We start from the raw sequence: 13611 nt of genomic DNA on the forward strand, positions 1-13611 counted from the left end.
CATACTACTAGTCTTCAACAGGACATACCTAAGCAATTGCTGGTCTGGCAGATAAATTTGAGCAAGTGCAGATGTGCAAAGAGGCAGCAAGTCTTTCAACACTAACTAAAATATAAGCTTTTTCACCAGATCACAGCCCCAGGTCTTGGCCATTGCAGACTCATAATGTCAGCGTGCCAGGAGAGTCAGCAGATGTCTGTTGCAAAAGGTCAGGAACTCATTTCAGGAAACCTGAAAAATTACTCCTTTATATACTCAAATTCTTGCATTTGTACTCTCCCAGTAATTCCTTCAGTCTTCAGAAAATGAAAAATTACTGCAGACTGAACCTGTCCTTCAGCCTGTCCTTTCCCGTCGCTGCGTGAAAACCTACAAGAGCATTCTTGGGAACAGAGAACCCTTCACCTTTCTTCTTTCCAAACTTGTTTTTTTCCTCTCCTTTTGGTAAAATATTTTACTGTAGGAAAGAAGAAGGCTGTCCTCAAAAACAAGGATTTTATAAATATACCAAAAAATGTTTCAGATTTAATAACAGGAGTTGTTTTTCAGGCTGTCATCAATTGTAGAAATTAAGCTAGTCTTGAGTTACAGCCTTGAAAATGCATTCAGTCAGCACAATATTTTGAGATGATTATACCAACATGCCATTTATGCTTCCTTTCTGATTTCAAAGAAATGTATACGCCTGCTGGTTACGGGGGAACACGGCAGCAGAATTTCAGAACACCTTTCCCTAAGCCTTCCATCGCTGAAAGGACAGCAACAAAATGAAAGGCCACATGTCTAGTTTTCAGTAGATATAGGGGCTTAATAGTTGTCGTTACTGCAAACTGAAGGATGCTCCAGTTCTTGCTGTTCAGGATGGATTTTGATTTTATGTGATACATGCAGAGAAGGGCTAGGAGAGTGAACTGAATTGTATGAAAGCACATGGTGACCTTACCCCTACCGTGTTAGTGTGTTTCTCCTGACGTATCCCATCACTTCCTCTTGGGAAGAGAAACAGTTAATCATTTGGAGCAGTAGCATGGTTTTGAATTGAATCCTTCGATCCCTCCCATTTATTGCATTTTGTATCGATTCATAGTGTTTTGGTGCATGTAAATGAGGTTCCTTTTAGAGGAAACTAAACCAGCAGCCTCATGTCAGTGGGAACAAAATGCTCTACTCCTCCTAATAGGGTTGTGAGAGTCCAAATGAGAGACTGATACTTCACATAGCTTTGAACCATGGGTATGGTGGGGATGTAAAATCCAAAATAAGACTGCAAATTGTGGATTTTGTAGATAAAATGGCCACAGCAGTGCCTGCTTTCATCTGCTCCTCCTGCACCAATCCATAGGCTGATGTAACAGCCACAGTCCGTAGCTGTGTTGTTATCTTCCGGTGCTGCAGAAAACTCAGAACTGAAGTGTCTTTTTTTTAACATTAAAATCCAAACCAACCACAATCTAAACAGCCTGGTTTTTGTAAAATAATATACCAAACTGAAAGCTCTTGATGGTTAGAGAAAAAGCGTTCTGCAGCATGTGAAACGACACACAGCGTGATGCACTTTCATTACAAAAATGCAAAATTATGATCATTTATCATAAAATCTGTTGGCAACAGGCATTAATCTCTTAGTAAAGCAAGTAGTAAACTCAGTTCCCATGGCAATGCAAGTAGTTTTTTCTCCTCTCCCTCTACTACATGCATGGAAGACTGGGCATTCTCTGGACAAATTAGTTGCAGCCTTAACGCTGTGGATTTTTGAGGATGAAATATATGATTATTTTGGTGGAATGTTGAATTGGTGATAGCAGTGGTGCTGGTAGAATGTGCCTGTATTTCATACAGACCATTGCACATGCTCAGTGAGCAGCTATCCCCATCCTTATTTTATACTAGCTCTGCTGGAAGGAAAGGGTAGGAATTCTTTCAGCAGGAGGTGTCAGTAATATGTTTCTATGCCGGAAATAATTTTTTCTTTCTTGAAAAATACGGTGGAATTGTTTGATGTCTTCAGAAATATGAACAGATGTTTGATATAATGAACTGCATGTTGTTTATTCCTTATTTTTGTCTGATTGTACTCTTCTTTTTCTGTGTGTGTGTGCAAGAGAGAGAGTGGAAGGGAATGATTTGGTCAAGCAGACCTGTTCTGAGGGAAAGTTATGTACTCCCACACACATATGGTGCCTTGTTAATGAAGCTTACCAATTTTTACGTAAGCAGTTATTCTGAAGGCTAAGAAAATACCATGTTGTTCCCCCTTATGTTATGTTTGAAGTCAGCACAACATCCCTGTATTTCCACAAACTTCCATCAGCCTTAAAAAGGCATGAATTATTTTATAAATCTGACCACCCAAGCTGCCACATATTTGTTCCACCTCAGAGCAAAACAATGGTTTCAGTTATTGCAAGGTAAGCCACAGGTACCTAAATATGCCTGCTTTCTGCTTTGGAGGGCACAGCAAGCTGGCCAACTCCAATCTAACAAATAGCGTCTCTACTGTCAATTAACAGCCCTGAGAATAAGTTTTGTTCTTTTATTGGTCAGGTCATAACTCTGCATATTCTGGACAATTGGGTCCTATTATGTAGAATTTAGGAATACTGAAGTAAAAGAGAAAGCAGGAACCTGCAAAATGTCTTTGCTTCATGTGCAATTGTCCAAAGATAATGCTGACAGATGCTTTCTTAGCAAAGACCTGGATTTTGCCAAAAGAGAGAGGTGAAACGAGCCCAGCAACTGTATGATTCATTTTTAAAGCCAGCCAACAGCAACTTAGAATTTCTGCCCCAAAATAAAACACCCTGTTTAAAGGCATTTCAAACTGGGTTTGATTCCTGTGACTGTTGCTGTACAGAGCAGCGCTTGGCCCAGGCTGCATCAGGCAGTTGCTCTGCTCAGTGCAAGGCTTTGGGTTCTGGAACTGGTGCAAATGGGTTTGGCTCAGGTGCATTCTGCACGCCTGGTCTGAAAATGAGACCACAGTCAACTTTCTAACTTTAGGTTGCATTTTCAGGCTGTGTATATCCTGGGAATCTGGAAGCATTCAGAGGTACAGCCTTGTTTTAGGTTTAACTGTGTTGAATGTGAGTAACTCACAGGCACACGTTCCCAATGACTCAATAAACTATCCCAACACTTTTCTTGGGTGTGGGTACCACCGTGCTCCTAGCTGGTAAGCTTACACACTTCCAAAGGGTTGGCGCAAGATGTTACTGGGATGCGGTAAGAGGGGTACCTAGGGAGGGAATAAATGGAAGCGTGGCCAGTGACCACCCTGCTTCCCCACTGGGTTCCTAATGCCCCGACCCCCTGCTATCCCAGGTCTGGTGCAATTAGGAGTCCTGGGGTCTCTGCCCTGCGCCTAGCAGAAGGCACTCCTTGGTCCTCACACATGAAACCTTGACAGTCTGTGCCTGGAGCTCCAGGCTCTTCTTGGATCCCTCAGCATTTTTGGCATTCCAAGTTCCCCCATGGCACGGGTCTCACCTGGGTAAAAACTGGAGAAATGGCCCCCCAAATACTTGTGCACCCCTCCTGGTGTTCTCTGTCCCGGGGAGGAACTTGTATGCATGTAGCAAAGGACTGTGAAACCCCATTTGGAGACTGTATGGTGAAATATTTTAGGTTGAGGAAGGGCAAAGAATATATTTGAGTCTAAAAAAATTATAGATAAGTGCCTGACAGACATGGTTTAGGGCAGGTTTATGATTTTTTCCTTGGTTTCTGAGTTGACAGCCTTCATGAAAATATGTAAACTACTTTAATGAAAACCTCAGGCACTGCTTTCTTGTTATTTTTCTTACACGAAGCTACCTTTATCAGGGATAAAATAGCAGGATATCAAAAGCTATATGTTCTGTTCTCTACTTGTTTGGAAGGCTAAAACTCGTATTGTAGTAAAGGATGAATATCTGATATAAGTTGTTCTTAATCAGTAATTAAGATGTGAGCAAGATTAACATTCTTCTGTTTTCTGATTTCTAGGTGATCAACATATGATCTCAACAGCTATGACTGTGAAGTGCAATTAAGGTAACATCATTTCCCTTTTAATGTGAGCATGCTTTGGGTCAATGTGATTTTTTGAAATATTCTCTCCAATATTCCACTTAATAACCTGCATCCCTTGAAGCTCAGTGCACCTCTGGATGGGTTGTCTTTTTCATTTCCTGCTTTGCCTACTGCACTTCTGAAAACTAGATAAATTTTCCCATATATTCCTTATCTTTTAGTCTTCTGGTTTTAAGTTTAGTAAGAAAGTTATACCATGTCTGTATAGAGTTAAATCCTGTGAATAACGCTTACATGGTACATTCGTGACTGAAGGTTGTTTCCTTGAAATATTAACTCAGAAAATGTTGGAGGGGAATGCTAGAAAAACTGTCCATAGGAGACTGTAGAAATGACGACTGCTGTGTGCTCCACAGCACTAGGAATTTGATTGTTGACTTGAATCACGAGATGGAAATCGACTTAGCGACTCTGCTGTACCACAGGGAAGGAGAGTTGGTTAGGTTGCAAATATATGTCGTGACCAGAGTTATCTGTCTTCAAGTCATGTTTTCGCTTGTAAAGTTCTAGCTGGGACTTCAAACAAAGAGTAGCAAGAGAGGACAAGGTGGGGACATTTCAGTTTCCTTTTCCTTGGCAAGTTGCACGGAACTTGGATAGCAGTGTAAACTTCAGAGAAAAAAAAAAATCTTTCCTACGACGATTGCAGATAAAGTGTGAACAAGGTAGCACAGCAGCACTATCAGATTAAAAACCTACTGAACAATATTAAACACTTGCTCTCACACTACGTGAACCAATTCTTGCCAAAGCGTTTCTCGTGGCGGTATTTCCATTCCGCTGCTAAATGCCCCACGATTGGTTTAATATTGCTGTTGAAGTAGTGAGCTGTTAAATCATCCTGGAATACTAAATGGCCAATCTCCTTTCCATTGGGAGTTTTTGCTTTTGGGTCTGTGTGATTTATTTGAGGATGGATAAAGGATAGGAAGGCTCTTGTTTTTATTAGTCACCTCCTTTGTGGAAATTGAATACATTACTTTTCTGACTTTACCTCTGGCCACCAGGAGTCTGCTAGCACAAACTCTTAATATTTATTTCAGTATGGGGATAATGTGCTCTGACTGTTAAGTACCAACATATATGCAAAACGACTAAGAAAGGAATCCTGGAAAGTACATGCAAAGTAGGTTATTTCAACAGACTGCAATGTCTTAGGACAGGTTTTGAACAAAGAGCAATCAAGAATATCGTCATAGGTGAAAAGTGGGATAAAACAGAAAATTCTGATCAGAGGATTTTGCCAGACTAACTTAGTATTTCTTTTTGCTGAGATAGTGAACATCTCAGACTACAGTCGTGTGGTGGGTTTAAGATATCCAGATACACAGGAAGCATTCATTCAGTACAGTTCCCAAAGGAAATTATTATTTAAAGTGGCGATGGTGCAGATTAATACAGGAATTATAAGAAGCTGGCTTAGGCAGATAAGGAGCTGGGAAAAGAGGGGACTGTGTCAGGATGTACTGAGAGGTGAGTTACCAGATTGCAGGGAAGTTATTAGAAGTATTCATCAGGGACAGGTCTTGCAACCAGTACTCTGTAATATTTCCTTCAGTGACCTTGGCACAAGGTCTTTGATATGCATTTTAAACTCCTGCAATGCTCTGAAGGGCAGAAGTGTTATACAGAAGTATTTTGTTGACTTTGTGGATTAGTATAACAAAGACAGGATGAAATTTAATAATAATAAGCGTGCTGCTGTTCTGTTAAGGACTAATGGAAGGTTTGCTATAAACAAGGGATTCAGCATATGGAAATTCATTTTTTTTAAAAAGGATGTGTTTGGTTGCAGCTCATAGCTGAAGCTTTCATAATGTGCATGGTTTTCTTTAACATCTGCTTACTGAAGAGCTGTCATTTATTCTAAATAGTTTAGAGCTTAAGTATTCCAATTCCATAAATTCTGATAAACTGAAAGATTATAATCACCAAGTTCCAAACCTTGTTCTATAAAGCTCAGAGTGGCTGCAGGTTTGAACCCGAACTTTGCACTGGGAGTACGAAGTTGCCAGACCACTAGCAGTGGTTGCTATAGCAGCTGGTGAACTGATATTCATTTAGCCAGCCCATCTGCCTCCTCCCTTCCAAAAACCCCCAAACGACCCAAAAACTTGGAGACAAGCCAGTGCTGACCTCAGGGACTAAGCAGGCAGTTGTGTTACTTCTAGGTATGTAACCTTCTCTGGGATGGATGTAGGTGTAGCAGAAGCTCAGCCACAGATGCAAAGCTAGAGGTAGAACAATAACTGCAAGGAAGCCAGGGGAGATGCAGGAGGTGGCTGATGGATAAAACTCTGTGGTTATGGCTGTGGAGCGGGGAGTGCAGCAAGATGCTTAGTATGGGTCAGATCAACCTGGTACAAAGGCAAACTAATTCAGTCTGTGTGCGTTCCGCCTCAGCAAAGAGTTATAGTCAGAGCCAGCACGTAGTGTGGGAGAGAGCTGGGGGTGTTTAGCCTGGAGAAGAGGAGGCTGAGGGGAGACCTCATTGCTCTCTACAACTACCTGAAAGGAGATTGTGGAGAGGAGGGAGCTGGGCTCTTCTCCCAAGTGCAAGAGAACAGGACAAGGGGCAATGGCCTTCAAGCTCCACCAGGGGAGGTTCAGGCTGAAAAAAGTTTTCACAGAAAGGGTCATTGGTCCCTGGCAGAGGCTGCCCGGGGAGGGGGTTGAGTCACCTTCCCTGGAGGGGTTTAAGGGATGGGTGGACAAGGTGCTGAGGGACGTGGTTTAGTATTTGATAGGAATGATTGGACTCAATGATCCGCTGAGTCTCTTCCAACCTGGTGATTCTATGATTCTATGAATACACTGAAGTGCGTATCGAAATACATCGAGCATCTGCCTTACATGGCACCGGCGGGTGTGTGCGGGCTAGTAGAACTCAGTGTCCTCAAGGTCAGCTTCTTGGAGGATGTCAGGGACACTGGAAGGTTCAGTGACGCGCTGCCTTCAGGATCATCTCTCAACAGTCTAGTTGAATAAACCTAAAACTACTGAGAAAGAGGAGAAAGACGAGAAAGAGGGGGCATTTTAGCACAATCCCACCTCCAGAGTAGCAGCCCAAGTCATGCCAAAATGATGTGATGGTGGTAAAAAGAAGCAAATTAACCCCAAAATGGGCCCTTCCAAGTGAAATACGGGTGTGCTGTACTCTGTGGCTGACCCTCTGAGGATTAAAGCCAAAAGGATGGAAAGCGGAACTTCACTGTTGTACACCTAAGAATCTGTGATTTCATCAGATAAAAGGAATGCTCTACGGATCGACAAAAAATTAGTCAAAAGATGTGAAACAGAAGGTAGGTCTACACCAATCAGTTTTCTGAGAGGATGACAGCAGATGGGCCTTAAAAGAATCTGCTTAAACCTGTGCTACTCAACAGATAAATGAACTGGAAAAGATGACAGAGTGTGCTGATGATGCTTTTATTCACGGCAATGGAGATGAGTGCTGACTGTGAAAAAATGCAGAAGGATTGTGCAGAATAAAGGGCCTGGGCAAGGCAATAGCAGGGGAAATTCCCTGGGGGTGGCTGCAAAGCGAAGGAGATAAAAATCCCACATGTGAGGTGATGAATGCTGAGGTGACTGCTGTCACTCATTGGCCAAAATAGATGGCATAGATAGAGCTGTACGATATAAAAGATGCTTCTCTGAAAATGTTAACTTTAGTTTTGAGAATGTTAACTTTAGTGTCAGTAGTGGTTATAAAAGCAAGTGGTGTAGCAGGAAAGGTACCAAAAATATCCTGAAAATGTCACATTGCTGCTGTGTAAGCCCATGTTTCTCTTGCACCTCAAGTAGTGTATAGTTCTGTTTCTCCATCTTAAAAAGGAGGCAGGAAAGCTTGCAGGATGGAAAGCATGACAGAAAAGAGACAAAATAGCGTAGCATCTGTTGGCATGGCAAGGAGATGGAGATCTGAACAACTCCCTGGGGAGCTGCTGAGAGTGAGAAGGAATCCTCTGGTTGTTCTCGTTTCCAGGGTTAGAGGCAGGGTGAGAAATGCACAGCACGTACACGGGAGGGACTTCCCTCTCTAGCTGGTAGTGGTTACTGTGGGGTCCAAGCTATTGCAGCAGGTGAGTGCTGACTTGTCATAGAATCATAGAATCACTAGGTTGGAACAGACCTTTGAGATCATCAAGTCCAACTGTACCTGTCCACTACGAAATCACATCCCTAAGCAGTTCATCTTGTCTTTTAAATACCTCCAGGCGTGATGTCCCAGCCACCTCCCTGGGCAGCCTCTGCCACTGCTTGAAAACCCTTTTGGTGAAGAAGTTTTTCCTGATGTCCAGTCTGAACCTCCCCTGGCGCAGCTTGAGGCCATTCCCTCTCATCCTGTCCCCTGTCACTTAGAAGAAGAGACCAACACCCACCTCTCTACAACCTCCTTTCAGGTAGTTGTAGACAGTGATGAGGTCTCCCCTCAGCCTCCTCTTCTAAACAACCCCAGCTCCCTCGGCTGCTCCTTGTGAGACTTGTTCTCCAGCCCCTTCACCACCTTCATTGCTCTTCTCTGGATTCACTCCAGAGCCTCAATGTTTTTCTTGTAACAAGGGGCCCAGAACTGAACACAGTATTCGAGGAGCGGTCTCACCAGTGCCGAGTACAGGTGGAGAATAACCTCCCTGGACCTGCTGGCCACACTGATTCTGATACAAGCCAAGATGCCATTGGCCTTCTTGGCCACCTGGGCCCCTGCTGGCCCATGTTCATTTACCACAACTCTTTGGGCCCAGCCATCCAGACAGTTTCTTACCAAGCAGAAAGGAGAGACTGCTGGGTTTGATCAACCCTCCTGTGAAGGTCTGTTCATAGGTTGTTACGAGCTTAAAATGAGAGGACCAAGGAGCCACTGTTGATTAAGCTACTAAAAAAACCCACCAAGCTGCTGAAAGGGATTTCAGACTGCGCCTAGTAAGTAGAAAGAAGTAAGTGTTAGCCCAGTTGTACAAGGCTCTTTAAATGCTGTCATATGTAGTTTGGTCACTTGTCATCAGAAGAAGATCTATTTGAACTTGGAGAGTTGTAGAGAAGGGTGAGTAATTGCATGGTGTGTCTCCATCCCTCCCTATTACAGTACTGATTAGTACTGACTTGATTTTGTAGCAAAATAAAGAGATATTTACTTTTTATAAATACATTGAGGTTTCAAATATGAGTGAAGGAATAGAACATAATAATACAGATAGAATATCAAGTGAACTTAAGTGTGTCTGGAGTATGTTTAGACTGGAAATTAGAAAAAGACATGAAAACCAGAGAGATGAGTGAAATTATAGAAGGGCTTTCCAAACACAGCTGGGAAAAAAATGTGATATTTTTTTCTAGATGAAGTTTTTGGGAGGGATAAATTACTGAGTGGAATTACACCTGCAATTCTCAGGAATGGCTTGCAATACTGGAAACTGGGTGCCAAGGTTGTGGGTGTCCCTAGGCCCTGAACGAAACAGACTTTCTCTATGGCAGTTGTATTGACTGTTGTACAGTGTTTGATTATTCCTGTGCCTTGGGACTTCACAAGTCGCGTCGGGTGTCCACGAGGACCTTTTTGTCTCAATGCTTATTGATTTCTGGGATGTTTTCTGTTCTCGAGCAGAGTTGGACTGCTCTTGTATGGTCTTACGGATGTCTTCATGTAACATATTCAACCACCTCAGAGTGCCTCCGCAGTCATACCCTCCCCTTATCTTCTCCACTTATCCTGTCATATACTGTATTATTTGAGACTTTTCAGCTCATCGAAAGATTATAATTTGAGAAAGGTGTGCGTTTTAGAAGAATGTTGCTTTATGGCATGCAGTAAATGGAGAGGGCAGACCAAGACATCCTGTGGGACACTTTGCTCCTCACATTTTTTACGTGATTGTTTGCAGTTAGTGGGGGTCGTTGACCCAGGTGGTCCTTTCCAAGCCTATGTTCTGGTGCACACACTGAATTCATTAGCTGGATTCAGTACCTGCGAGCTTAGCATTTGGCTGGAAATGGTTCAAGAGCTGTTCTCCCTTGGAGGATAAATCACCTGCATCTGCTCTTCTGCTCCTGCCAGCTCAGGAAGCACCCGTCTGGCTTTGCAGTTCTCAGGCACACGTGAGGTGGCAATGCAGAAGCTGAACTATAATGCCAGCAGTAAATCTGGTGCTATGTTAACAAAGACGACAGAAACAATAATCCATACAGTTCTGTGCATAAATCATCAGCTACGTATAGATTGCAGCAGCTCTTTAGAGCTACTGTTATAACAGGAATTAAAAACATGTGGAGTGTGCAACCTGTTTGGGACATTCCTGCACCTGCTCTCGCCTCCTGTGGCAATTCATAATAACAGTAAAGATACAGGATACTAACAGTAAAGTTATAGTAAAGATATTCAGCACTGGGCAACAAAGCTTCAGGCTTGTACTTGTAGAACTCTATGCTGACATAGCTTTCCTGCCAGAGCTAGCAGTGGAAGCCAAGGATAAATTAATATTGCCCATCCACAGTCTGCTGAGACCTTCCTGTTGCTCTGTGGACGCCCTTGGATGGGTGAATCCTTCTAACAGATTGCTGGATTGTGACACTTCGATGCAGCAAACTGAATTGATGTTCATGTCACTGTAATGTTAAATACATTAAGAGCTAAAATATTTGGAGCCATATACAACATAGATGCTGGAAAACTCAGAGTATGTTCTGTTATTTTAAAGCATCTTAATTATATAGTGTTGTGGAGATCTCTTACTCTAGTAAAAGAGTTAGATGAAGGAATATAAAAGGATTTTTCTAAGGAGGTTATGGATGGACAACCTTAGTCATTTGAAGTAACACATCTTCATAGACTTGGTTTTTTATAGCAGCTTTTAAACAGTGGAAAGCATTTCCCATTTTGAGGTCCATCATTGCAAATACCATGTTAATGTTCTTGCCAGGACTGAAAAAGTCATGAGGACTTGAAAGTATTTTTTTTTTTTTTACAGTGAAAGGAAGCTTTAATATTATGAGTTGATTATGGGGATTTTAACAGTAAACAGAATATTGCACACATATAATAAGATGAAAAGTTGTGTCACTGTTAGCTTACATCTAATAGGATCCCGAAGGACAGATGTTCTGGGAGAACAGGTATCCATTAGAACATCATTGAAGGAGGGGGGTTGAAATGTAGCGAGAACCTACAGATGGAAACTTGAAATGAATAAATAAAAATCAACTTATAAGTAGCCAACATAAATAATGCAAGGAATGCATAGTCTGTTCTCAGTTGTTCAAACCAGCAAACAAACGTGCCTCTGCATTGTGGGCAGTTGGCTCCTGATGGAGCAGCGTTGAGATGGAGGTAGCTGAGAGGGCTTCGGAGCCAGCCGGCCCCCTGGGCATTTGCAGAAGTCACGTCAGGGCTCCAGTAAAGAGCAAAGGCTCTCATTTGCACAGTCATTTTTTTATTTTCAACAGTGCTTTTTTCCTTTCTGGTACTGTAACAAGAATTATTTTGGTGATGCTCCATCCTAGATGAATCCTTTAGCCTATTTTGAAGATTAAATAAAGGGGAAAGGAGAGAGAGGGGATGTAGAAGGACATTGCATGTATGAGCGTATGAAGTGATAAAAGATGGGTAAAAAGAGTCATCCCAGAAAAGGCTTCAGCTGCAGAACAGCACTAACTTCAGGCTTTTTACAAAGTCATCCTGAAATTATGCATTTTCTGTTGCATTCTTAGTGTAACACCCTGGGTGCTGAGCACGTACAGCACCACCCTGGTCCATTATTACCAGCCAAGGCCCTTGTTTCTTGACAAACAACATTTCATTGGCAGAGTAACTTGAAAAAAAGCCCTCAATAGATGGCTGAGTCACAGGTGATGTCAGCAGCAGCAGAGAACACGGTGATCCCTCTGCTAGGAAAAGTCAAAACATATCACAATAGTTTGGGGGATTGTGCTTTTCAAGAAATCAATAGCAAACTCAGGAGAATACTAACATCAAAGCAACAACTGATACAGTTTTTCCCTAGAAAGAAAACACTCTGGCAGCTAGAGTTCATTTAATTGTGCTGATTGTGAAATAGAAAACTGTAAACTCACTAGCAGAAGCTTAGCATGTCAGAATTACCTACCGGTCTGCTGTACGTAGAGGAAGAATTTAGCGTTGGACACCAAGTGGTGTTGATGAAAGATAAAATTGTGTTTTTCCCAGCAAATACAACTATCCTTCTTTTGAGTACGAATGCAATATCTCTGGTTTTTATGTAACATTCCCCCCCCCAAAAAAAATCATAGGGAAATTATGAAGTATTCCAGAAGAAGAAAAATGGTCTAACTATCTCTAATCATTTTGCCTTCAGTGATGTCCATTTCTTAATTTTAGACCAATCACATGCCTGTTGCCACCATTATCTGTAGATCTCATCCTGTATCCCCTTCTACGCGAAATCCCCAAAGCATTCTTGTATTAGCAACTTTTCCCGTTAGCAAAACCTGGCATCCCCAGACTTTATGAATCGTAGAATCCCTAGGTTGGAGAAGACCTTTGAGATTATCAAGCCCAACTGTACTTGTCCACTACTAAATCATATTCCTAAGCACCTCATCTACCCATCTTTTAAAGACCTCCGGGGATGGGGACTCAGCTACCTTCCTGGGCAGCCTAGTCAAGTGCTTGCAAACCCTTTTAGTGAAGAATTTTTTCCTGATGTCCAATCTGAATCTCTCCTGGCACAGCTTGAGGCCATTCCCTCTCGTCCTGTCCCCTGTCCCTTGGGAGAAGAGCCCAGCTCCCTCCTCTCTACAACCTCCTTTCAGGTAGTTGTAGAGAGCAATGAGGTCTCCCCTCAGCCTCCTCTTCTCCAGACTAAACAGCCCCAGTTCCCTCATCACCCAGGAGCACCTTGTGGGTTCAATAACAAATGTAACCTGCATTCCTTTTGTGGACTGAATTCCTAAACCCTAGTTCTTGCTTTTCAGCTGCCATACCCTGCAGCAAATCCCTGCAGCATCCCAAGTGGCCTTTGCCATCCTGATGACCGCGGGGCATATCCTGCCTCATTCCCAGCGCTTATTGTAGCCTGACCACCTTCTTATTATGCAGCCTGGCAACCCTGACAGTGTTTCCAGCCCTCATCCAAATTTAATGTGGTGACTTCTTTCACTTCTCCTCCTACATGTAGTCAGGCAGGCTGCCTTTATGGGACATTTCTTCCCTGATTATAGCCTTTCCCTTTTTTATAAACAATATATCCATAGGAAGGCATAGGCTACTCATTTGAGTAATACAATTATGGTATTTCGGTACTATTTTCTATTCCCTTAATACCTTGCTTGCTTTTTTTGGATCACAGCTGTGCAGTTATCCATTGCCAAGAAAAGATCTATATATGTTAAGCTCAGCTTTCACACATTATTGCAGGGGTAAAGGACTGAAATTAGAGCAACTGATTTAGAAACCCATGTTATTAAATAAATATTTACTGAAAAGCATTCTGATAAGATTTAGATTAAAGGATGAATTTGCTGGCCAAAATATATCATAAATCAAAGAATTCACAGTAATTAACA

The 13611-nt window shown here is 42.3% G+C and overlaps 1 protein-coding gene across 3 annotated transcripts in view; it reads left to right on the plus strand.

Annotated features, from left to right (window-relative positions):
* The window catches only part of PCDH15 (protocadherin related 15), a 599860-nt gene that overhangs the window by 121532 nt on the left and 464717 nt on the right, over positions 1-13611 (plus strand). For all 3 annotated transcript variants that reach the window (XM_069863953.1, XM_069863958.1, XM_069863956.1), the window contains exon 2: positions 3985-4032. The gene's annotated coding sequence lies outside the window, so the exon portion shown is untranslated. The remainder of the gene's footprint in view (positions 1-3984; positions 4033-13611) is intronic.

Source organism: Phaenicophaeus curvirostris, chromosome 9, assembly GCF_032191515.1.
Source record: "Phaenicophaeus curvirostris isolate KB17595 chromosome 9, BPBGC_Pcur_1.0, whole genome shotgun sequence".
NCBI lineage: Eukaryota > Metazoa > Chordata > Aves > Cuculiformes > Cuculidae > Phaenicophaeus > Phaenicophaeus curvirostris.